Genomic DNA, 27,697 nt, shown 5'->3' with positions numbered 1-27,697 from the left:
TCAGGGATTTTAACATAGCATTGACCTCAATGGGTAGATCTTCCAGGCAGAAAATCAAAAAGGAGACAGTAGCCTTAAGCAACACACTAGATCAAGGGGATTTAATATTCAGAGCATTTCACCCCAAAGCAGCAGAACATACACACTTTTCAAGTGCACATAGAACATTAATTAGGATAGACCATGTGTTAGGACACAAAAACAAGTTTAAATAAATTTAAGAAGATTGAAATCATATCTCCATTTTCTCTGACCACAATGTGATGAAAGTAGAAATCAATCACATGAAGAACATTGAAAAACATGCAAAGACATGGAAGCTAAATAACATGGTACTAAACAATGAATAGGTCAACAAAAAGATCAAGGAAGAAATTAAAAGATACCTTGAAATGAATGAAAATGAGGAAACAACAATCCAAAATCAGTGGGATGCTGAAAAAGCAATTGCAAGAGGAAATTCATAGCATTACGAGCCTATCTCAAAAAAAAAAAAAAAAGAAAGAAAGAAAGAAAAAGCTCAAATAAACAACCTAACTTCACACTTAAATGAACTTGGAAAAAAAACCCAACAACAAACAAAGCCCAAAATAAGTAGAAGGGAGACAATAATAAATACTATAGCAGAAATAAATGAAATAGAGTCTAAAAAGCAATACTAAAGATCAATGAATCTAAGAGCCGGTTTTTTGAAAAGATAAACAAGTTTCACAGCCTTTAACCAGACTCCAAAAAAAAAATTAGAAAGGACCCAAATAAATAAAATCAGAAATGAAAGAGGAGAAATAACAACTGACACCAAAGAAATACAAAGGATTGTAAGAAAATATTATGAACGATTATATGCCAACACACTGGACAACCTGGATGAAAGGTATAAATTCCTAGAAACATACAATCTTCCAAATTAAATCAAGAAGAATCAGAGAATCTGCATAGACAAATTATATCTAGTGAAACTGAAGCAGAAATCCCAAAACTCCCAACAACAACAAAAAAAGCCCTGGACCACACGACTTCACAGGTGAATTTTACCAGACACTCTGAAAAGACCACCTCTCCTTCTCAAACTATTTCATAAAATTCAAGAGAAAGGAAGGCTCCCAAACTTGTTCTATGAGGCCAGCATTATCCTAATTCCAAAATCAGATAAAGACACTACAGAGAAAGAAAATTACAGCCCAATATACCTGATGAACATAGATGTTAAAATCCTCAACAAAATAATAGGACACCAAATACAGCAATGCATTTGGCCTTGAATAGAAATAGCAATCCTGAGAAAGAAGAGCAAAGATGGAGGAATCATACTACCTAAATCAAACTGTACTGTCAGGCCATAGTAATCAAAACAGCATGGTACTGACATAAAAACAGACACATAGATCAAGGGAACAGAATAGAGAGCCCAGAAATAACCCACACTTTTACAGTAAATTAATATTTGACAGAGGAAGCAAGCACATAAAATGGGCAAAAAATGGTTTATTCAATAGGTGCTGTTGGGAAAATTGGACAGATAAACACAGAAAAATGAAACTAGACCACCTTCTTAACACCATGCACAAGGGTGAATTCAAAGTGGATCAAAGACTTAAATGTTAGACCTGAAACCATAAAAATCCTAGGAGACCCTGGCTGCTATGGCTCAGTGGATTGAGCACTGGTTTGGGAATCAAATGGTTGCAGGATCAATTCCCAATCGGCACATGCCTGGGTTGTGAGTCAGGTCCCCAGTAGGGGGCACTTGAGAAGCAACCACACATTGATGTTTCTCTCCTTCTCTTTCTCCCTCCCTTCCCCTCTCTAAAAATAAATAAATAAAATATTTTTTTAAAAATCAGAGAAGAAAACATAATCATCAAAATCTCAGATATTGCTCATAGTAATTTTTTCTTTGGATATATCTCCCCAAGCAATGGAAACAAAAGAAAAAAGAAACAAATGGGACAACATCAAACTAAAACATTTTTGCAGAGCAAAGGAAATCATCAACAAAATAAAAAGACAACCCACAGAATGGGAGAATATATTCACCAATACATCTGACAAGGGGTTAACATAGAAACTTACAAAGTACGTACAAAACTCAACACCAAAAAAAATCAAACAACCCAATTAAATAATGGACAAAGGACCTGAATAGACCCTTCCCCAAAGAGGACAAATACATGGCCAATAGACATACACAAAGATGTTCAACTTCACTAATTATCAGATAAATGCAAATTAAAACCTCACTGAGATATCATCTCACACCTGCCAGAATGGCTCTCATTGATAAATCAACAAATGCTGGTGAGGATGTGCAGAAAGAGGAACGCTTTTGCATGGTTGGTGGGAATGCAGACTGATACAGCCACTGTGGAAAGCAGCATGAAGCTACCTCAAAAAACTAAAAATAGACCTGCCTTTTGACCTAATGATATCACTTCTGGAAATATATCCAAAAGAAACCAGAACACTAATGTGAAAGAACGTAAGCACCCCTATATTCATTGCAGCATTATTTATAATTGCCAAGACATAGAAGCAGCACAGGTGTCCATCAATAGATGAGTAGATAAAACAACTTCAGGACAGTTACACAATGGAATACTATTCGGCCATAGGAAAGAAGACAATTTTACCCTTTGCAACAATATGGATGGACCTGGAGAACATTATGCTAAGTGAAATAAGCCAGTCAGAGAAAGACAAATACTGTATGATTTCACTCATGTGGGACCTAATGAACAAATTGAACTAACAAGGAAAATGGGGACAGACTCATAGATGAAGAGCAGGATGACAGCTAGTCGGAGGGGGCGGTTTAGTGGGTGGAGGGATAGAGCAAAAAGGAAAAAGGACTCATGGACATGGACAACAGCGTGGTGATTGCGCGAGGGAGGGGGCTATATGAGGACAAAAAGGCAATGTAAAAAAAGTGCAATAAAAATTTTTAAAAAATAAAAGCAAGAACTACAAAATCTGACACTGCCTGCTATTGCTTTGCTGCTTTTTGAATAGCAGATAAATCTGTATCTATGCAAATATAAAACAGTAAACATTTTACAGAGTATATAGTGTCAGTATAGATTATATAGGATCAACATAGTTAAAATATAAACTGTACTTGTTTGTATTAACTAATTAACAGCATAGTGCACTAGTGGCTACACTCTGATAAATCCACTTGCTTCTCTTGTACTTTACCTTCCTACCCGGACATTGACTGTTGTTGTTTTATTTTAACACAGTCAGTACGTAGAATGGACTATGTTCTTCTTCTGCTCCTTATTAAATAAAGCAGTCTGAATAGTCTTAGCTTTGTTTTTCTGAGATATGGGCCTTCACGCACAATTCTTACTAAAGTGAAAAAAAGGTCCCTCCCTTATTCATTATATTAATCTTTTCATGGCAAAAGTTGTTTACTCAGTTTATTGTAACATTCATCTTTATTCATTGCTACCAGCTTTTTAAAAAATAAGTGATAGCTTCTGCTTTCTTAAATACTAATTACCTTATATTTGAAAATGCAGTTGTACTTTGAGACATATATGTTATTTCTCATAATAATGTCTGACATTTTCTATAGAAAATTAGACAAGTAGTATTCAAGCAATTTATCTATATAAACTTTTCATTCTTATTTGCATACATGCCATTCCAAGACCTGCTGCATAATATGAAGAAAAAAATTATTTTTACCATATGACATTTTTTATTTTTCTTTAAAGTTTTTGTATTAACATGTCTCTTACAATTGTAACTTCTCATTCTTTCACAATAATACCATATGTTTTATATTTTTATACAACAGTTCATATTATAATTTCTCTATTTCTTAAATGATACTTCATTGAGTACATAGGTCAGATTAATTAAAAAATAAGCTATTCTTGATATTTGTGAGTTCATACTTCATCATATTGTTTTTGGCTTTTAATAAATGTAATATGGCTTATAAAAATGTTATTTCATTTTTTGACTTGTGATTGAGTCTTTGCTTTGGACTGAATGTTTGCATTCCCTCCAAAACATATGAATTACCCTAATGTGATGGTATCTGAACTTAGGCCCTTTGGAGGAGTGATACGTCATGTAGGCAGAGCTCTTATGAGTGGGATTAGTGCCCTTATCATCTGCCAGCACCTTGGCCTTGGATTTACCAGACTCCAGAACTATGAGAAATAAAAGTGTGTATTTAAGCCACTAGCCTATGATATTTTTGTTACAGCGCCCCAAATAGATTAAGATAGAAATTGGTACTGAGAAGGGAGGTGCTACTGCAACAAATACCTAAAAATGTGCAATGTACCTAAATGTGTACCTAAAAAAGGCTTTGGAACTGTGTAACAGGTGGAGACTGGAAGAGTTTTGCGGTGCATTTAGAAAATGCCTAAATCGCCATGAACAGAATTTTAAAAATGATTCTGATGAGAGCTCAGAAAGAAAAGAAAAGAGCTGTAGCTAAAGCCTCAATCTTCTTAGAGATTCCCTAAGTAATCTTGAACAGAATGTTGGTAGAAAAGTGGGTAATAAAGGTCATTCTGATGAGGTTTTAGATAAAAATGAAAAACAGATTGATGGGGAGCTCAAGTTAAAATCTTTTTAGCTTTAGGTTATGGTTAATAAGTTTAGTGATTGATGCATGTAGAAAGCTGTTGTTCCAGGAACTAAAATGTATGACGACCTATCCTGACTCCAGGAGACCTGCAAGAAATTAAACCTTTGTGCCTTAGGAGGACTGCAAGCCATCAACATGGCATCTGACCATTGTGCTCCAGGGAAGGAATGTCTGTGGACCAGGACGCAGATAAAGAATCTGGTCAGCAGATGAAAGGACGCTAGGAAAATCACAGGACTGCAGCTTTTATCTGATTAACCTTTTTCTCTGAATTCCAAACCGCTTACCTACTTTTTTCCTGAATTCCTAACCCTTTACTTACCCTTTTCTTCTCCTTATAAAAAAGAGGCCAGGTTGAGATGTTAAGACAGTTTTTAGAGCACATAATCTGCCATCTTTCAGATAACCTGCCATCTGAATAAAGTGCCCATTAAAATGGAATCTTTGTCTCTACTTACTGGTTCTGGTAGTGAAAGGAAGCACAAATACTGCTTCCAAGATTATTGGGAACTGGAGGAGAGGTAATCCTTGCTATAAAGTAGCAAAGGACTTGGCTGAATTGTATTTGTGTTCTGTTATTTTGTGGAAGGTAGAACTTGCAAGCAATGACACTGGATATTTAGCTAAAGCAAGTTCCTAAGCAAAGTGTTGAAGGTGGAAAATTCTCAGGCTACTCACATTGGAAATCTTGACAACACTAAAGGTGCAACCAGGAAGATTAATGTGGATCAGCATTCTCAGGGAAGCCAGGCTCCGTTCTCCAAGACAATGAAAGAATGACCCCGAAGGCTACTTAGTGATCGCTAGAGCTGCCACTAACGTTACAGGCCCAAGTGCAGGGGCTTGGCGGGCAGTGCAGTTCAAAGAAGGACCTGCCAACACGTATGGAACCCCCCTGCAAGCTGCCTGGCACTACTCCTGATGGGGGTTCTTCGCTCTGTACTCGGATGCCATGCTCATCTTCCCCCACTGATGCGGCTCTGCTGGGCCCTGCTGCCACATACGTGGCTTTTGCAGCTACCCCTTCAGAAGGCACCGGCCCATTCTCCATTGGCAGAGTGCACAGGCCAAAGGGTCATGGCTGCCTCTACCGAGATTTCAAAGGAAGGGCTGTCCTGACTGGCATGGCTCAGTTGGTTGAGCATCGACCTGCAAAGCGAAAGGTCGCTGGTTAAATTCCCGGTTAGGGTACACACCTGGGTTGCGGGCCTGGTCCCTGGTCAGGGCAGTGCAAGAGGCAGCTGATTGCTGTTTCTCTCCCTCTCTTTCTCCCTCCCTTCCTCTCTAAATAAGTAAGTAAGTAAGTAAATAAAATCTTTATTTAAGAAAGGGACAGGGTTATATGGGGGAACCTGGGGCTCAGAACCCCAGCCCTGGAGAGCCATGGGGCCCAGGCTCGGAGTATGTGGGGCGTTCTGCCCAGGCCTGTGGGTGATGTGGCCAGCCCAGTGGACCTAGAAGGCAAAGATTATTCTTGAGCCTTAAATTTTCATGTTGTTTGTTCTGTTTGGTCTTGAATTTCTGGGACCTATCACTCCTTTCTTGTTTTCTATTTTTCCTTTTTGGAATGAGAATGTTTATTCTATGCCTGCCCCAACATTTTATTTTGGAAACACCTAATTTTCTTGGCTATATAGGTTCACAGCTGGAGAGCAATTTGCTTTGGGGTGAGTCATATCTTAAGTCTCACCCATATCTGATATAAATGACCTATGTGAAACTTGGACTTAGATTTTTGAGTTAAACAAGGCTCTTTGGCCGTTAAGATGGAGTAAGGGTATCTTGCATGCAAGAAAACATAAATTTTGCCCTGTGCACGGGTGGCATGTTATAGACTGAATATTTGCGTCCTCCCAAAATTTCTGTGTTGAAATCTAATCCCCAATGTGATGGTACTTCATGGTGAGGCCTTTAGACAGTAATTAAATCATGAAACTGGAGTCCTTGTGCATGGGATTATTGCCCGTATCAAAGAGAACCCAGGAAGCTCCCTCACCCCATCTGTCACGTGAGGACAGTGAGAAGACAGCCATGTATGACCAGGAAGTGGGCTCTCACCAGACACATAATTTGCCAGAGCCTTGATCTTGAACTTCTAGAACTCCTAAAAATAAATTTGATGTTTATAACCCTCCCAGTCTATGGTATTTTTGTCATAGCAATCCAAATGCACTCAGACAGTCTGAATATTTTTTTTCAAAGAGGTTTTTCAAACTAATTTCTTATTACTTATCAGGTTCATTTAGGGTTCTTGCTTTCTTATGTAAATTTAATACAATAAATTCATTTCTGTAGTGTTGCATAGTAGTAACTAACTTTCTGATATTTATATTATTTGTAAGTGCTTATTTCTAACCCACTTATTTGGAATACATTTAAATTTCAATTACAATTTCAATGTCAGTGTATCAAGGAAGAGAGCTGCTAGAATTTTTAATGTCAGTGAAGAATGCATTTTACTTATTTATTTTTTTACTTTTTTATTGAATTTATTGGGGTGATAAGGATGCATTTAAAATCATTTTTTCTTAATGACAAAATTTTCCAGAAATTAAAAACCTGGTTAGCAGACTAATTTGCTAGCTGAATTTTTAACTAACTAGATGTTAAAATAAGTTCAAGCATAGAATGAACAGTGATTCCAGAAAATAGCATCCTGCTGGTGTTGGGACAGCTGTCTAGTTTTTAGTACTTTCCCCCCCACCCCACAGTGTTCAAGGTTTAATTTAATTTATATTAAAAAATCAAACTCAGGAGATTCATAAATCTGGATTTATTAAATTAATACCAAATTCAGCTTTTTGGCTAGTGATAGGTAATGTTTAAAATGGATCTTTTCTCATAATATGTTTGATCTACACAGAATATATTTCTGTTTGTCCCCATGCTTCTTAAATTTCAAACCCCAGAAAAGGGAAAAACAGCCCTGAATGGTGTGGCTCAGTGGATTGAGTGCCGGCCTGCAAACCAAAGGGTCACCGGCTGGATTCCCAGTCAGGGCACAAGCCTGGGTTGTGGGCCAGGTCCCCAGAGGGAGGGCAAACAACACATTGACATTTCTCTCTGTTTTTCTCCCTCTCTTTTTCCTGCTCTCCCCCTTTCTCTAAAAATAGATAAATAAAAGTTTGTTGGTTTTTTTTTTAAAGAAAAACAGAATGCTACATCCTAAGTGTAGTCAAAGTGAGGCAACATCGTATGTATGCTACATGGTAACAATTAGCATGATTACTAACAGCATATGACAGGCATCCATTCACTCAATATCTGTCTAATGAATAACAATATAGTCTATGTACATATTTTTGAAATATTATGGTAGCCAGTCAGAACTACTACCATCCTTTCCACTATTTCACTCTACCAATATTTACTTTATCAAGCATCTGCTAAATTCAGGCGCTGAACTATTTCTGAAGATGGGAAAATGCAAAGGTGAAAAATACATAATTGTATTCTCAGAGGTTCACAGGCTAATTAATGAGTCAGATTTTCAATTTCTTTTTGTTTTATCCTCACCCAAGGACATTTTTTTCATTGCTTTTAAGAAGAGACAGAAGGTATAGAGAGGGGAGTGGAAAGAGAAAGAAAGGGAAAGAAACGTCGATTGGTTGCCTTTTGTATGCACCCCAACAGGGGACCAAACCTGCAACCTAGGCATATGCCCTAAACTGAGAATCAAAGCGATAGCTATTTGGTCTGTGGGACAACACCCAGCCAACTGGGCCACACTGGCCAGGGCAAGACAGACTTTAAAAAAAAACAAAATCTGTGTCTTTGAGGACCACAGTGGGCATGTGCATTCAATAGAGTGTTGGCACATTCAGTAGAGGCCATGTTATTAGCACCGCCTCATGTGCTGTATAAAATATATTTCTATACCATTAATCAGACAGTTTAGGCTGGCTGGTTGTATCATTTGCCCAAGTAAACTTCCTGGTACTGCTGAAGGTGAATAAAATTCATTTTACAGTCTTGTCTGAAAGCTGAATGCATAGTAAATATAATTGGAAGATCAATTCAGCCAAATTTCATCAAACAAATTCGTGTTTGGTTATTTATTACACTAAACATAGAGCCCAGGAAAGGGGCACATCAATGATGCTCAATAAATATTTGTTGAATGAATGAAAAAAGTTTTAATATGAGTATGACACTGTGCTAGGTGTTCAAGAAAACAAATGAAAAAGTAGTCCTCTATCGCTCAGCAAGGATAAAGCAAGTAAGTATGCACAAAGCTGAAGAATTTTTGCATAAAATAAAGACTATTTTGTTTGAAATGTACATTACTTAATTCCCCCACCTGTATCATAAGATTACCATCGATACCATTTTTCAAAGGAAGAAACAGACTTCATTAAGAGGTAGTAGTAAGAAGGAGATGGGGTGCTAAGAAATTTTTCCTCCTGCTGTGATTGTGATGAAGGAAAACTGAAGGATTGGATAAAAGGTGAGAAATCTGAAAGCTCTTGAAGAGGGAGAGTAGAACAGGTGGATTTAGGTAATGCAAGAGCTTGCAGAATTGCCCAGTCTCATGGTTCCAACGGGGAATCTCACCAGGCAGCCTGCCCTCCAACCCCACTTTCCCAGTTGTTCAGAATGGTAATGTGTGTGGTGGATGTGGGGGTAGGTGCCAAAGTTAGGGTGATGGTGGTGGCTGTGCACATAATATCTAAACAAAAAGTAAATAGCAAATTTTAAAAACATGCAGTAATTAGTTTAAGGATTGCCCATCAAATTTTCCTGCAATTATTAGTTCTGCTGTTTCTCAACAAAGGAGCCAGTCATGTGAAATCATATAATTATGAGATGTGTAGATGCTAGGTTACCTCAAGGTTTAATTCCAGACCAGATGGATATACATCTGCACATACATGCAGAAAAACCAACGAAATCATGAAATAGTGATGTAATGTGACCCAGTACCCCTGACAACAATGATAATGATGATACCAGCTAACTTTTCAGTGCTTCCTACAAAGTAGACACCATTACAGTTCTAAGGACTTTTCATATATAATTCAATTCTCATAACTCAAAGAGGTAGACCACTGTATAATTGGCATTTTACAGATGTGAAAATAGAGATTTAGGTATCCAACTTATGCCCACAGAGCCATTATTTGAAGCTGGCTCCAGAGGCTACACCTTAAATTACTATGCTCTGTGCTTCTTTTGTGTGATATGCGATTTCTTTGTGTGTTAACAGAAAAATATAAGGAAACAGAAATGGCATAAAATAGTGGCATGTTCTTGCATGTGTTTGCAAGTTTAGGATCCCAGCTGGGAAGCCCTGAGGCTCTGAGGAAGTCCTGTCCGGGCGTGCACTCCCTCTGAGAGGCTCGCCTTTGCTTACGCAGGCAGCCCGGTGGTGGTCCCAGGCGCAGATAAATTTATTTTGGGAATTACAGAAACAACTCTTTCAACAATTTTAAAAACATGTTTGTTCATATTGTGTTAGCTAACCATCATTAATAGAGTTTTAATTTAAACTAAATATTTGGGTTTTAATTTTCCATTATAACAGTTAAAAACAGACAGCTAGAAATTAGACAATATTTGAGGCCCGTAGAGGCTGGCAGAAGGTAGCAGGGAGAATGACAAAATGTTTATCTAGTTTTTAGCAGTATCCCCAGGTCAGTCTACTATAGGGGGCAGCAGCAGCTCATGGATTTTTTTTTTTTTAGTAACCCATGCTCTTTTTTTTTTTTTTTTTTCCAGCGAAGAATACATTGGCACTTATCTATAAGGGTTTTTTATTACTTATTTTTTAATCCTCACCCAAGGACATGTTCATTAATTTCAGAGAGAGACAGACAGACAGACAGAGACAGAGAGACACATCAATGTGAGAAACATCATTCAGGAGCCTCCTGAATGTGCCCCCACCAGGGACTGAACCCACATCCTAAGTATGTGCCCTGACTGGGAACTGAATTTATGACACTCCAACCAACAAAGCCAGCCAGCCAGCAGGAATAAATACAATTAAAGTATTTTAGATTTATAAGAGGCATTATGAAATATGTGTTCTACATTCTAATATACAAATGAAGAAATTCAGAGACTCAGATTATGTATTCAAAGTTACACTGGGAATTAGTAGTAGAACCAGAAGTAAAATTACATCTCCGTTTCTTATTCCAACTTCCTTCTACCACGCCAAAAACTTAGCAGCAATCAAAACATTTTAATTGCAACATCTTTCAAAACATTGAAACTTTAATCAATAAAAAAAACCAAAAACTCAGTTTCAATTTTTTTTTTAAACTTTCTAAATCATTTTTAAGCATGGGCTTACAGAATCTACCTCAGTAAACCAGAATAATTTCACAGAGGTCTTATAGTTATGAAAAAGAAACTAAATTACTATGTGATAAAAACAACAAAAACATTTAAAATATTTGTATTATGTCCCTGTTTGGAAGGTTCAGTGGATTGGAGCATCATCTCATGCACCAGAAGTCTGGGAGTTCCATCCCCTGTGAGGGCATACACCTAGGTTAGGGATTCGATCCCCTGCTGGGGCACATACAGGAGGTAACTGATGGATGCTTCTCTCACTTCAATCTCTTTCTCTGTCTCCCCCCGCCATCCCTTCCTCTCTTAAGTACATCCTTGGGCAAGGATATATATATATATATATATAATTTGTGTCATGGGTAACATAGAGGTTTATTTTATTTATTCATCCATTGATACTGTGATATCTTCTGTAGTCATCACTTATATCTGAGTTCAATTTCTTTATTACAGTATGTATATTTGGAGTGGTTTTTTGTTTTTATTTTTGTAAAATTCTATTCATTGTTTGATAGATTTTCCTGCTTTGAAGAAATGTAATTTTTCATTCAAAAAGGAATCAGTTGAACAAATGCATGTTCACATCATTATACTAAGTAGGGAAAGAAAAATACAATTAATGGACAACTGAACACAACTCTTGTGTAGCTATGACACAGTCTGCTTGTTGATCCAACAGATGACATGGCTAGGGGAGGGGAGGGGTGATTATTTTATTCAGGGATCTGGTAGATAGGATGAGAGTCAGCTATATGGATTGATCCTGGCAATGCTCAGTGTCTATTTTATCCTTTCGAGTTGCTCTGCTATTAATATTTTTTCTACTAGTTAGGTAATTTCTATTTTCCTCTGTGTTTCCTGTGTTGTATATCAATTCCCATTCTCTATGGCCTTGTGTTTTTCTGTTTATGATGCATGCGTTCATGCCACTATTTTGCGATATGGCCGCAGGACATGCATGGACATGGGAATCAGGGAGGGTTTATGCTAATTTCTTCACTGATAGTTCTGTAACTTTCAAAGGTAAATTCTGTTTCTATTGCTGGTGGTTTGATAGAGTGCTTTGTGAATGAAATCAGTTGGGAAGATAGACACAGGAGGGAAACATAGATGATTTTTATCCTGCTCAGGCTGTTTTAAGGATAAGCAGTGTTCTTTGATAACAGGAGGTTTACAGAATAATTTAAAATTAGAGTTCCCCCTCTCTATCTCAAGCAGAGCTGAAAAAATGGAGACGTCCCTGGTGGGGGCTGGGCCCTGTAAAACTGACCCCATGGAAGGGCTAGGAATGTGTGCTCCCTATGGACAGGACAGGCTGTCTTTCCAAAGAGAGACAAAAAGAAGGAACTGAATTACTTAAGCCCCGTTTCTTCTTTCAAACTCACTAGCAGGGTAAGTTATCCCTGCTGCCTGAGGCAAATACATGAAGAGATGGAGAACGGCCAGAAGTGTTTTCCAATGCCACTACCATTCCATGGGAATGTCAGCAGTGGGGAATGACTGTGGAAGAGGTTATTTTGTTCACTCAAGTCTCTTCTCACATTCTTCCCTTCTATTAGTATAGCTTCTGATTTCACTGACTCACAGTGAAGCCTGAAATAAACACAATTATTTCCCTGATGTGGTGACTTGTTAAAGCTCTGGTCCATTAAAGTAAAGTGTGGCAACTTCTTTGAAAGATAACTGACACATACCGTTTGCCTCTCATTGATTCCTCCTCCCTGTACGCTTGCCATAGGAAGAACAGATCCAGGTTTTAACAGGGAACAGTGAATACCTCTGAGAGTAGAATTAGGGAAGTTCACCCTTATTTTAGATGCTTCTTTATTGCTTGAATTCATTATAATAAATACTGATTTTCATGATTTAAAAATTAAAGTTAATTTTTAAGCTTCCTATAACTGGTCCTCCCTAGGATGTCATCTTTTTTGGCTATAATTTAGAGTTTCCTAACTTTGAAGTAACATTACAATTTACTGAGAGGTTTTCCTTCCTTGCAAAGCAAGGAGGTCTACCCCCAGATACTGATTTAATTGCTGTGGGGTAGGATCTGATCATGGGCACCTTAAACAAGTCCCTTAGGTCTTTTATGTGTATAGTGCAGGATGAAAACCATTGAGCATCCATCTCCTGGTCTCTCACTGCTACACATTAACATTACCTGAAATGTTTCTGAAAATCCCATACCCTGACTGGATACCCGAGCAGCAAGCAGCACCAGATTTCAGAGTTCTTCAGGTGACTCTAACAAGCAGCCAAGTTTGAGAACAGAGGTGACTGCCCAAAAGCCCCTGGAAACTTTCCTCCAATTTGCATTAAAGTCGATAAAGTAAATGGTCTTGTTTTCATCTGTATCTTAGCCAAATGAATAGGGTTGCAAAATAAAATAGAGCATGCCTGGTTAAATTTGAATTGTAGATATCAATTTGTAGTAAAGGATTTACCCATGCAATGTTTGAGACTTGCACACACACACAAAGATTATCCATTGCTTACATGAAAATACACTTAACTAGCCTTCCTGTCCTTTTACGTGTGAATAATCTGGCAACCCTACAAGCCAAACACAAATAGTATTCCAAAAATCACTGAAGAATAATGTAGGCCTCTGTATGAAAAGGAGCTTTTAAGGACTGAATACTTGAGGAGGAAGCAAAGAGAGATCACCATGCTAATGCCTGTAAAGTGACCTAAAAGTCCTCTTTATTTATCTCTAATAGTTCTGGGTTTTATATCAGCTGGCTCAGTTTCTTGGCTGAATTTCTCCACACAACCCAACAAATAAGCAAATAACTGCCAAACTCTGCTCCCGTCACTCTCACCATCCTCAATCCTTCTTCCTCGTAACCAACTAACCGACCTACTTTCAGATTTTGCTAATCTTGTTTTTTCTGCACCACACAGGAAACATCTAAAGCAAGAAAATGCACAGAGGAGTTGGCCAGTGTGTGTGAGTGCTTGTGTGTGCGTGGGCGCTCTCAGGATTTTGAGACCCCTTTGTTCGGGAGTTATTCCATTTTCATTCATATGGAAATGCAAGCCTCAGGGTCTATCCTGTCCGTGTTACTCTAGGAACTGAGTGAATTTATCTTCTAACTTCGGTTTTCAGTATCAGTTTCAAACAGAAACCACAGAGTCTCTTTCAGTAAATGGTCTATTGAAGAGAAAGGACTATTATCTCTGCCAACGTGTAAACTCATTGTCTAGAATTCTCCATTAACCACACAAATCACTACTCTAGATAACACATATACGATAAGAGAACAATGAAAGCTTAAACTGTTACAGTGTCTAACATTCATTTGGGGGTGGGAGTATGTATCTAGTAAGTATTGGGTGTTTTCTGCGGAGAAATGTGATCTATCAGAAAGAGTGAAACCACGTTTTGTGGGGCCCAGACTTTGCTTGGAGTCCAGCGGCCACCCTTCCTAATTAAGTGACTTTAGGCTAGAAATGAAGCTGAAGCTCTTGTGCTCCTCCACTCCTGCTTCTGTAAAATTAAAAATGTAATGCTGGACTTGTTTTGATAACAGTGTTATTGTGAAAATTCCAATGAGATAATTTGTGTGGATAATATTGGGCTATTCCAGACATTAGCATTCTTACTGTAAAAGAAAAAAAATAAGAGTAGTAGGAATAGAGCTTATTTTGCTCTATACAAAGCAGCTGAGCCAAGCTCTTATATGAAGTAGCAAAGCAAACTGACCCAGAAATGCTCTCAATGGATAAAAGAAATACCAGTTACCAGACTGACTGTAAGCACTGATTTCAAAAGAAAAAGAAAAGATGAAAAGTGCCAGGCCACAAGAGCCCCTTTAGAGGTTCCTGGCACCGTCATTGGAGATCATGGATATGGTGAAGAATCATGTTCCCTTCCCTTGGTTAGATTAAGTCATCCATTCGAGGATGAGTCACACATTTACAGGAAGATCCCAAAGTCTGAGTGGTCAAGTAAATGAAATGGAAAAAATGTGCACACATGCCATGTTTCCATATGTCTAGGTAGATTAGCTAGTTTAAGTTCCCCTGATGAATCAGAACCTGTCTCTGTTTTTAGAGTTCAAGGAGACTGCATCACATCAGGCTCCTCTAAATTGGAATATGGGATCATTCAGTCAAGCTCTCAACTTAAGTATACTATTACTGTTTCCATGAAGAATTTTTTTAAACAAAATCGAATAGCATATTTAACCCTCCCAAAAAGAAAAAGAAAAGCAATGTAATTGTTTATGTAATTTATATGTTCAATTCCTAGACATACTAAATTCTTTGCAGACTTACTTACTGCCCTCATGTATGCATCCATTGTTAATGAGATATTTACTCTTGGTAAAGACTTAGTTTGGGGGAGGCCAATGTAGGGAACCTCCTAAAGTCGCTGCTGCTAACACAGTATGGGAAACCTCATTTTAAAAAGGAATCCCCAAACTATAAAATGCTGTTGGTACCATAAACTCTATGACTTAGTTGAATCATTCACCACATTCACCCACTTATCTCAAATCCACTCTCAGAGATGGACCCAATTAAGTTGCTCCCTTCTGAAAATGCTTTAGTAGGTCTCCTTTCCCTCATATGTCAGAATGCAAACTTTGTTTCTTCTCAGGGTCCTAGATCATTCTTCCTAGATCTTAGGGTAGCTTACTCCTTTTCCTCATGTTCACCGCCTCAGAAGGGCATGCCCTGACTTCCTCTACCTAAAATACTTCCAGTCCCACAAATTACTCTCTTTTGTCAGCACTTAGTACCATCAGAAGTAATATTTGTTTGCTTGTTAGTTTATTGATAGTCATTTCTGAGGAGGCAGGGATTTTGTGTGTCATGTTTACTACTATATCCTTGCTGCCTACAATAGTGACTAACAACAAGCAAAAACTCAATAAATGCTGAATATGTGCCTTTGAATATAAGCAAAATAATATGACAGCCTCCAAAACAATAATTTCAAAAGTGGAATTTAAGCCCTGGCCAGGTAGCTCTGCTGGTTAGAGCAGTCCCCATATGCCCAGGTTGCAGGTGTGATCCCCGGTCAGGGCACATTCCAGAATCAACCAATTAATGCATAAATACATGGAACAACAAATTGATGTTCTTCTCCTGCCCCCCTCACCTCCTTCTCTCTCTTTATAAAATCAATAAAATATTAAAAACTGAAATTTAAATCCTTGGAATAATTATGTCCTTAGCCATGATGTCTTCTTTAAAAAGATACTACTTGTTTGAGAATATCCATTTACCATTTTTTTTTTTTTCTGTTTAGAACTACAACATTAGCCCTGGCCGGAATGGCTCAGTGGATTGAACACTGGCCTGTGAACCGAAAGGTTTCTGGTTCATTTACCAATCAGCGCACATGCCTGTGTTGTGGGCCAGGTCCCTGGTTGGGGGTGTTCAAGAGGGAGCCAGTGGATGTATCTTTTGCACATCGATGTTTCTCTCCCTCTTTTTCTCTCTCCTTTCCCATCTCTTTAAAATAAATAAATAAAGTATTTAAAAAATAAAAAATACATTAGCCCTGGCTAGGCAGCTTAGTTGGTTAGAGCATCACCCCAATATGCCAAGGTTGTGGGTTTGATTCCCCCATACAAGAAGCAATCAGAGAATGCATAAATAAGTGGAACAACAAATCCATGTTTCTCTCTCTCCACCTTCCTCTATCTAAAATCAATAAATACACAGTTTCTAAAAATAAATAAAAATACAGCACATTATATATACTCAGTTTGACTCCCTGTTCTTAGATTCTTCTAAACATTTTGGCAAGATACATTTACTTCTGGCTCTGGCTTTTTTCCTGGGATACAAATCTAGTAGTTATTTCTCTTCACCAATTTGTTTTGCAGAAAACTTTTCTGCCTTGGCCCTATCTGGTGGTGAGCTTAGGTATCCAACAGATGTCTCAAAAGTAGGCACGGTAGCCTAGGAGATATCAGTTGGACTCTTTTCTGTCTCAGAAACTTGGTAGATGAAGCTATCCATTGAGGAAATAAGATTTTTCCAGATTGTTTTGGACATTTGTTCCAAGGAGACCTCAGGTGGTCAAATGGTCAACCAGGGGTCATGCCAATAATTGCTGGAAGGGAAGAATGGGATTTGTTGGTTGCCATTTTTATGGTCTTTGTTGTTGTGCTAAGAATGGCACATTAATAGATGATAGCAGTGTCTGGTTTATAGGACAGAAACTTCATTTTATTTGAACCTTAGCCCTTATGTTTCTGGAGGAGTAATTAGTGACTTTGCTCATTTCTAGGTTGGAAAGTCTTCAAATTGCTAAATACTTAAACAACAACAACAAAACTCAGAGGCAGGCTTGTGGCACTGGGCACAGAAACTTAAGCACAAGTAAACCCTATCAAGACTAACTTAGCTGAATTAATAGAAGTGAATAAAGCTGAAATATAAATTTGTTCAGGGGCAAGGTGCCTATGAGAAGCAAACTAATTCTTGGAATGAAAGACAGGACATAAGACTGATTATATGTTGTGATTGCAATGTTGCTTCACATGTGTGCTCCCACACACATAAGCAAACAGTCACAGGTAAACATTCTCACTCATATATGTGCAGACGCAACACTGAAAGAAACACATCAAAATATAAACTTGTTATTTCTGGGTAGTTGGATTATGAGTGATTTTATTTTCTTTATTTTTACTTTATTTTCCCAGTTTTCTTGCCAAGCTTTCACATTCATCCTCTTCGTACCCAGCTCTGCTACTAAAGGACCCTTGAGCCTTCCCAAACTCAATCTGGCCAAGTCCCTAACTGTCCAAATCTCCTTACAACTCATTGTGTTCTAAAGCCTTCATTGTCCTTCCTGTTTATTCGGCATTCCTGGGTCCAAGTTCACAGGGTTAGACACTTCTTTACATTAAGCTCCTGAGAATAGCTTCCTTGTCTGCAACTCAGGTGGTTTTAACACACGACCTCAAAGTTCATTGGCTCTACTCTTATCAAGTGGTGAAGTTTTTGTCCTCTCCCCGTGAATATAGGCAGTCTTTTGACATACCGTTTCAACCAGTTCATGATGGTGGGAATGATGCTATGTGGCTTATAGATTTGGGCTATGAAAGGCAATGCCATTTCTAGCTTGTTTTCTGGAATACTCACATGTGGAGCTCTAAGCCACCACGGGAGCTTGAGGCTGTCATGTTGTGAGTTAGCCTCAGCTTCATGGAAAGACCATGTGCAGGTACTTAACTCAACAATGAATAAATCAGCCTCCAGATAATTTCAACTCTATAGGGTTTCCCCAGCCTTCACATCTTCCCAGCTGAGGCCCCAGATGTGGAGAAGCTGAGTCAGGCTGTTCATGTTGTGCTCTGTCTGAAGTTCTGATGGCCCAATATGTGAGCTTAATGAAATGGTTTTTCTAAATTGCACTGCCAAATTTGGGGGTAATTTGTTACACAGCAGTAGCAACAAAACTGGAAACTTAAACACAACTTGAGTCAGACTTCTGACAAAGAGCTGAAATCAGCTATTTTTCTATGGCCAGGGAGCCAAGCGCAATCATTCTCCTCAGGTTGACAAAATGCTTTCCCAAGTGTCCCAGCAACTTGGGAAAACTCTGCTTCCTGTTACAAAGATGCCCAAGGGGGCCCTCAGAAGAGACTCCTTTTAAAGAATCATATCTTATCCTTAGGAAGAAAATATCCTTAATAAAAAGTACCCTTCACCTGTGAAACTTTTGGATCCTTGGGATTTAAGGACTCATTTGTTTGTTTTCCAAATTTTAGAAATATTCTTACTTTTTAAAAAGCATGCAGTAGCCTGTCTTCTGATCCTCCATATTGGATTTAGCTAAAGATTATAATCTCTGAAAATTTTCTTCAGGCTTGACCCAAAACCCCATATATCCCAGAGGTCAGAGTACAGAAGAGGAGACAAGATAAAAGTAAAGGGCATGAATAAAAATTAAAATCACACAAAAAAATTAGGAAGTAAAGGAAATGTAAAAATAACTATTATTCTCCATTATTTACTGTGTGCCAGTATGCTACATGTATTGTGTCATTTTAACATAACGGCAGTCCCAATGATGAAGGTATTTTTATTGTTGCCATAATAAATTGACACACAGATTTTTCCCAAGGTGGTAGAGCTGATAGTCATACCCAGAAGACTGACACCAGATCCTACTCTCTTTATCACTCAATCTTATTACCTAGAAATAGTCAAAACTTTTCATAGTGATGATAGTTTACAATTGGACTTTTTTCACTCATTATCTCATGAGTGTGTGGTAGAGTTTTCCACTTTATATTTGGAAGATCTGCATAACTCAATAAGCCAGTACATTAAAAAAGCACAATGCTACATAGATACATAGGTAATACATAGGTAAAAGATACATTCAAAGTGCAAATTACACCAATGGATTTTAATTTGACAGAGTATCAGATGTTCATTGACATGGTTTCAGATTTTACTTTACAACTAACCTTTCAGAAACAGCACTTTTCAGATTTTGGTGTGGCACCAGAGAAGAATATCGACAATTATCTGAAATGGTCATTACAATAATCCTGTTTGTTTGTTTTTTTAATGACAAAACTGATTAAGACTAGATATTCTTCATATACTTTAACCAAAATGCAAAAACATTACAACAGAGAGTATGCATAAGAAGACATGAGAATCCAGCAGTTTTTTTATTAAGCCAAATATTTAAAAATTTGCCACTCATTAAATTTTTTGTTATGGAAAATACTGTTATTTTTCACAAAATATAAGATTTATGCTAAAATGTACTGCGTTTTTCACTGACACTTTAAAATAAATAAATAAGCTTGGCTGGATGGCTCAGATGGTTAGAGCATCATCCTGTACACCAAAAAGTTGCCAGTTTGATCCCTGGTCAGGGCACATACCTAGGTTGCAGTTTCAATCCCTGGTGGGGGTGCATATGGGAAGCGATTGATCAATGTTTCTGTTTCACATTGATGTTTCTCTCCCTTTCTCTCTCTCTCTAAAAGCAATAAAAACACATTATCAGGGGATGATTTAAAAACAATAATAATAAATCAAATTAATAAATAAATATTAAGCCTGTTTAAATTTTAAACATGACAAATGTCAATGACTATGACAGATATAAACAAAACATCTTTGGGTTTGTTTTAGGCAGCTCGTGCCGCTATAATGCAATATCTTAGACTAGGTGGTTTAAACAGTAAATATTTGTTTCTCTCAGTTTTGAAGGCTAGAAAGTCCAAGATCAACGTGTTAGCAGATTTAATGTTTGGTGAGGGCTTCTTCCTGTTTTGCAGATGGTTGTCTTTTTGTTGTATTTTCACTTGACAGAAGATCAGAGAGGTCTTCTTTACAAAGTGCTCACTCATCGTGAAGGTTCCACCCTCCTGAACTCATCTGAACCTATCACTACTTATCAGAAGCTTCATCTCCAAATATCATCATCTTGGGGATTAGGACTCTGGCATATGGATGAATGAATTTGGGAGAGGGGCAAACATTTGGTCTATAGCAGGATCTTTAATAATTTTTAAGGTTGTAAAGTGTTCCCAAGTTTAAGAATCTCTGGCCCAGAAATTGGGTAGATGGATTTGTAGGTCCAAAGAAGTGGGTATTTTAATTCCATTATAATAGAATGTGTAGTGTCTACGAGTGCGTTTAAGAAAGTGCAAAGCGAGAGAGGTGTTTAAGGTGTAAGGGAGAAGACCATCGGGTCCAGCCTGAGTGAGTGGAAGTGACTTGACCCAGAATACAGGTGGGGGGCCTGACGGGGGGATGAGTGACGGCGGTGAACAACCGCACATCTAGAGTTGGAGCCATGGAAATAAGAAGGGAAGTTTGTTTAAACTTTTATACTGATGGCTTCCACTTTTTTATATTAAGTAGAAAACAAAGGATTCTTTGAGACTAAGAGTGTGAACTGGATCTTGAGCAAAGAAGTAAAGATCTCTGCTAACCATTAAATAAGAGGGAAAGGTTCCCAGGAGCATGCAGCCTTATACTGGCAAACAATCAAAGATTAATTTTTAAACTCCTAAAACTTTCCATGGAAGAACTTAAAATTTTTGTTGTTATTGAATATAGTTCATTCATATTATCCTTAGTTCATGTGAAAAATAAATAATGAAAACATGGTTCTTATAAAAATAATAATATCTTGAAGTTAGACATCTTATTAAACTGAACTAAAAATTAGTTTCTTTTCTGTTTTAGAAAAGTCACTGTCCATATTCTTCTTACATGTCCACTATAGGTTAAAATAAAAGTGACTATTTAAAATTGAGTTTGTGGCTTTAAAAGATAGAGCAAGAGTTATACTATTTGTAAGTTTAAACTCACACTTGATTTAAAAAACCTCTTCCTAGAACTAGCATCCAAAGTTTCCTAAAAATGAATTGCATTGATGATGTAACTTTAAAAATAAAGGGTGAACTCTTGTTTTTGTCACAACCCAGGACAACTTATCTATCTCTCAAGTGAATCTATAAAAGTATTTAAAATGCTATATCAACTTAATCCATACTTCAGAATGACTACAAATGTTTTCATGAGGGAAGACAGCTGGGAGTGAGAGTTTAGGCGGCAAGGTAGGTGGAAAGCCTTGTGTCAGAGCCCTGGAAGGTAAAAGAGGGAAATTTTCTAGTGAGAATTCACTAAAGAAGAAGATCTTAAGGACAAAAGGTGACCTTGCACATCATTATGGGATCATCCTTCTTTTACAGTTAGTTACATCTCTCTAAGAGTCTAGATGTTTTATTGCTGAGCTGCACAGTGACACCATCCATCATGCCAAACTGTGTTAGCAGATCCTTGTGAAGATTTAGGAAAATGTGAAACCTATGTCTCATGATCAGTGACAGTGTCTTCACACTGTCATGAAACTAAAACTTTTTTCCAATGATGCAGCAAAAAGCTGCATAGATGGACTTGTGAAAGTCTCAGCAACAATTGACAAGAAAATACAATATTGCCCTGGAGGGTGTGACTCAATTAGTTGGAGTGCCGCCCTGGAAACCGAAAGGTCACAGGATCAATTTCCAATCAGGGCACATGCCTAGGTTGCTGATTTGGTCACTGGTGAGGGCCTCTATGGGAGGCAAATGATCATGTTTGTTCTCTCTCCCCTACACCTCTTCTCTCTGGAATTTTAAAAGAAGAAGAAGAAAAGAAGAAAGAAGAACAAGGAGGAGGAGGAGGAGGAGGAGGAGGAGGAGGAGAAGAAGAAGAAGAAGAAGAAGAAGAAGAAGGAGAAGGAGAAGGAGAGGAAGAGGAAGAGGAAGAAGAGGAAGGAGAAGGAGAAGAAGAAGAAGAAGAAGAAGAAGAAGAAGAAGAAGGTACAATATCAACTTAGATTGTCTTGATGGTGACCAAAGGCCAAAGGCCAAATCTTGCCTTCAGCCTTCAATGCTCTGTGCAGTCGCCTCTGCCAGGACAACCTGCCCCTCAAACCCTATTCTCCCTCTCTAGCCCCACCTCCTCTCACAGGCCTCTTGCTCACTACTGGTCATCAATTTGTGTTGCTCTCCTGCTCATGACTTTCATAGCTCCAGGATCCTTTTTCCCTACTTCCTTCATCTAGTGAAACCCTATTCACTCTTCAGGTATTTGTTTAAACAATTTTTCATCAGAATCTTCCCTGTACATAAGCCTCCTCCAGCCACTTTGTACTCCCCCTCATGACAGTGACCACTCTTTAACTCCTTCTGTTCCTGAAGGACTGGGACTGCATCTGTCTCCTTCAACACACTATCCCCAGGATTCAGGATGTGCACAATGCCCAAATCATTACAAATCAGTTAATGCATTTGCTATTTAATAAAGCATCAAAATAGCTTTAACAGAAAATGTTTTCATTTAGACCCTTTAAGGCATATCTTTAAAACACCTTTAGTAGTAATAGTGAGTTTTACCATCATTGGCATCTGACAGTGAGATAAAATATGGTATAAATAATGCTACAAATAAATATCTTTAGTCATTGTTGCATCTATCCTTGATTATTTCCTTGGAATAAATGACTAGATATAGGATTGCTGGGCCAAAAGGTACTCACATTTTGAGATTTTTTTGTGTATATTGTCAATTTGGTCTTCAGAAAGCTGGAATCAGTCATCCTGTTGCCAGGAAGATATTAATGCCTTCCAACTACTTCCAGTTTGTTGAACTAGAGAAAAATATACTACCTTAACACTGTTTAAACTTTGTTAATTTGTTCATTGGCTGTTTACATTTCTTCTATAAATTCTTTCTTCATTTCTTTTGCTTACTTTTGAGTGGAAGTGCCCTCTTTTCCTGTGAATTTGTTAGAACATTTGGGAAATATTTGTCAGACATTTAAAAATCTACTGCAAATATTTTTACCAGTTGAAGTATGCCATTTTAGTGTGGGTATGATATGTTATGCATATAAATTTTATCTTTTGTGGTTGTATGTTTGGAATGGCCTTCTTTACCTCAATATTATATAAATAGCCCCACATTTTCTTCTGATTTTTGTTTTCATTCATTAAATTTAAATTTGTAATATCTATCTGGAGCAAAATAAACTAGGAGGCTGATGTAAAAAAAAAAATCTTTAGCAAACTATTTTTTCAAGGGGAAACACGGGCAGTTTAGTTGGAACAAATAGAAATATGTTTCTATTGTCAGATAAAACAAGTACATGCTATCTATAAAAACTTCTCTCCAGATCACTGTGTTCCTTTAGATCAAGTGTAAATTTTATTGAGGTATAATTATATAGATACAGTCAAATGCACTAATCTTACATGTTACCAAAGACAAGGAGGGAGCACCGTCCAAAACATGGAATTACTTTCTGGAAGGTGGGCCCATTGTAGTATAGGCTTCCCTACTGGGTGAGTGTTCTAGGAACCCATCTGCATCAGTGTACCAGCTGGCTTTGTTATGAGAGCCTGCATTCAGCTTCAGTAAATTTTTTTTTTTGAAGACTCTTTCAACGTGATCACCCATATCATAATGGGTGATTTATGAGTGCACCTGCCCACATTGCTCTGTGTTCAGCAGTTTCTGAACAAAAATGACATGACCCCCATGCTTCACCCTCCCTATTTATCTGATCTCCCCTGAGTGACTTATTATTTGGTTTCCCTGGATGAAAAAAGACCTCAAAAGTAAACATTGTGCTTATGTTGAAGAGGTGAAACAAAACATAGCAGAAGTACTAAAAGGCATCAAAATCAATGAATTCAAAAATTATTTTGAGCAGTGGAGAAAACATCTTGATAGGTGTATTGTATCAAATGGAGAGTACTTGGAAGTTTAAACATGTAAGAATAAATACACAATTTTTTTTATAAATAAGTACCAGATTTTGGGGCGGGGGGCTCCCTCGTTGTATATAAACCTATGTAAAGATCACACCAGGTAAGATACAGAACATTTCCATTGCCACAGAAAATTCTCTCCTGTCACTTTCCAGTCAATACCGCCTTATCCCAACAATAACTACTGTTCTGATTTCTGAGGCCAATACACTATTACTCAGCAACACAAAAGAAAGAGCCATGGACAAAAGCAGCCACATGGATGAATCTCAAAAACATTATGCTGAGTGAAAGAAGCCAGACACAAAAGAGCACACACTAATTATATTTCTATCACAGGCTTTAGAGACATCCACCTAGGGAAAAATAATTTTAAAAATACAAGAAATATTGTTAATTTTAATCTTTTTCCTTCAAAACTGGGACTCAAATCCATGATTTGGAGCAGAGGGAAGAAATAAACATTCAACCAGAACAGAATGAAGAAACAAGATTTCAAAAAAAAGAGGAGAGGCTTAGGAACCTCCAGGACAACTTTAAACATTCCAATATCCGAATCATAGAGATTCCAGAAGGAAAAGAGGAAGAGCAAAAAATTAAAAACTTATTTGAAAAAAATAATGAAGGAGAAGTTCCCTAATCTGACAAAGGAAATAGATTTCCAGGAAGTCCAGGAAACTCAGAGAGTCCCAAAGAAGTTGAACTCAAGAAGGCACACGCCAAGGCGCATCATAATTACATCACCCAAGATTAAAGATAGGAGAGAAAATTAAAAGCAGCAAGAGAAAAATAGACAGTTACTTACAAAGGAGTGCCCATAAGACTATCAACTGATTTCTCAAAAAACAAACAAACAAACAAACAAACAAAAAACCCTTGCAGGCAAGAAGGGGCTGGAAAGGAGTATTCAAAGTCATGAAAGACAAGGACATAAATCCAAGATGACTCTATCCAGCAAAGTTATCATTTAGAATGGAAGGGCAGATAAAGTGCTTCCCAGATAAGGTAAAATCAAACGAGTTCATCATCACCAAGTCCTTATTATATGAAATGTTAAAGGTACTTATCTAAGAAAAAGATGAAGATCAAAACTATGAACAGCAAAATCACAACAAACTCACAGCTATCAACAACTGAACCTAAAAACAAAAACAAGCTAAGAAGCCCTGGTTGGTGTGGCTCAGTGGATTGAATGCTGTCCTGTGAATCAAAGGGTTGCCAGTTCAGTTCCCAGTCATGGCATATGCCTGGGTTGCAGGCCAGGTCCCCGGGGGGGTGGGGGTGGGGGCCATGAAAGGCAACAACACATTGAAACTGAATGTTATAAAAATTCATCATGGCATCATGTTATTATTGGGTGGCATCATGACACCCAAAACTGGCTGACTTTACAAAGTACTGGTACATATTGTATTAAAATCAGAAAAGATTTTGTGAACCAGTTACAAAATCTTCCGTAAAGTTGCCTGTACGTTGCCTCTTGCATGTTGCCTGTTGACTTCTACTAATAAGTGGCAGAAGCACACCTACAAAAAACATTTTGGTTCTTATTATATATTTTTATTTTGTACCTGATAATACATCACTCTTGTTTTTAAATAATTTTTAATGCCAGTTTTCTGATAAGATTCACAAGTCACAGTGTAAGACTGCATACTAACATGATTTTGCACATATAACAAAAGTTTAGAATTTGACAATAAATAAATAATAGCTCAACTAAACATCCCACACTGGACTGAAAAGGTAAAATGTCCAAAACTCACTCTTCCCAACTGATACGACATGATGACAGGCTTAACACCAGCACTGTAGCATCTGAACAAAAAGAAGTGGAAATTCAAATATAGTGATACAAAAGAGAAAAGCAACTAAAAGCAAGAAAGTACAATTATAATAGCTTTTAGATAAAGAGTGTGAGGAGGATGGTTTAAAATAATGAGTCAATATACTGTTTTATTAATCCCAGCATAGTAAGTAAAGTAAGTGTATACCAATTATTGAAACGCTGGTTAGAAAAAGGACACCAAAGAATTTGGCCTTTATATGTGAGAGAAAGGGGGAAAAAAGTAAATGAATTCATTCATCAGATATTTATTGCATGCCTGAAATTTTGAAGGCATCATGCCAGGGCTTTGGGGAATACAAACATGAATCAGGCACAGCCGTTGCCTCAAAGGAAAATACAACCCTGTGTGAAGAAGTATAAGAACACTCTGAGGCCTTCCCATCTCAGATCACTTGCCTGAACCTTTCCCCTCCCCGGCTACTTGCCCCCAGGCCCAGAACCTCTGCCTTTCCCTCTAAGCTCGAAGGGCCCTTCTTTGCTTTTGTAACTTGTTTCCTGAGTCTACACACAGCCCAGCTGGCTTACTTCTACTATCCTTGTAACTTTCTAAATAAATTTCCTCTTATAATTTGGAAAAAATAAATAAAAGAAGAAGAACACTGAGACAGCAAGTGTGATAAAGGGATGCAGATGAAATTCCAGGCAGGGAAAGAGGAAGGGAGTATTCACAGCTGCAGGGATCAGAGAAGTCCTTTAATGATAAAATGATTAACTGCATCCCTTTTTAATGGAATGTCCAAGCACTACTGTATTCATTTTTAGTGGCTGAATTCATCTTGGTGATATAATTCTTAGAGAATATGCCTTTAATAGTATGTTGATCACTTGGACACTATACATCCTTTAGTGATGATGGTTTCTATTAGATAAAACTAGGGGAGTCACTCAATTTTTGATAAATTAGCTTCAGAATTAGAAATATTAAAAATATTTATAAATCTGTTTTCAAGACCTAATATTTACCTCCTACTCCAAGTTACTTTATTAAAACCAGTAGTTTCCCTTTAGGAAATAATTACAAAAATATAGTTATTTAAAACCAAGAGCTAATTCTTTGTGGGCAGGATGTGGAGAGGGAGGTCATCAATGTTTAACAATGGCAAAGGGGTCTCTAAACTTCCATTATGACTTGAGCCTAATAGGCCAACATGTCTCTATCTATGAAATATATAATTTTAATAGCAAAGATGCTCTCTTTACTTATTAAGATCTTGTAATGCAAGTATTAAAAATTTCATTTCTATTTAAGTAAAAATATATAGTAATCAATAATAAGTAGGGCAGGCAACATTTTTATTCATAGGGAATTTTTAATATAAAACAGAGAGAATCAAATATATTTTCATATGCATTACTTGTGGATATAAATATTGCATATATATTTGTTGTATAGCCTTAATAACAATAATAATACTAATAATTAATATTAAGTTGATGCTTATTGGATGTTAGGCAGTATGCTAGTAATTTTAATGCTTTACTCTCTTAACTCGTCAATCATACCATGAGATAGGTACTATTAACATTCTTGTTTTATTGATGGGGAAATAGAAGCTTATGTAGTTAAGAAACAGACACCTAGTTAAACATAGCAGATTCAACACATAGAGTTTTTCTTCAGAAATCCTGCAAAAATGTGACTGAAGGGATACACTCCAAATAGGTAATACTAAAAGG

The 27,697-nt window shown here is 37.4% G+C and overlaps 1 protein-coding gene across 1 annotated transcript in view; it reads left to right on the top strand.

Annotated features, from left to right (window-relative positions):
* PLSCR4 (phospholipid scramblase 4) overlaps positions 1–22,065 on the top strand; it is an 84,393-nt gene extending 62,328 nt beyond the window's left edge. The window contains exon 10 of the transcript XR_008530114.1: positions 22,039–22,065. The gene's annotated coding sequence lies outside the window, so the exon portion shown is untranslated. The remainder of the gene's footprint in view (positions 1–22,038) is intronic.
* The last annotated feature ends 5,632 nt before the right edge of the window (positions 22,066–27,697 follow it).

Source organism: Pteronotus mesoamericanus, unplaced genomic scaffold (genome assembly GCF_021234165.1).
Source record: "Pteronotus mesoamericanus isolate MK-2021 breed Mesoamerican mustached bat unplaced genomic scaffold, CSHL_Meso_final contig_82, whole genome shotgun sequence".
Taxonomy (NCBI): Eukaryota; Metazoa; Chordata; class Mammalia; order Chiroptera; family Mormoopidae; genus Pteronotus; species Pteronotus mesoamericanus.
This window is presented reverse-complemented; position numbering and strand designations above follow the sequence as displayed.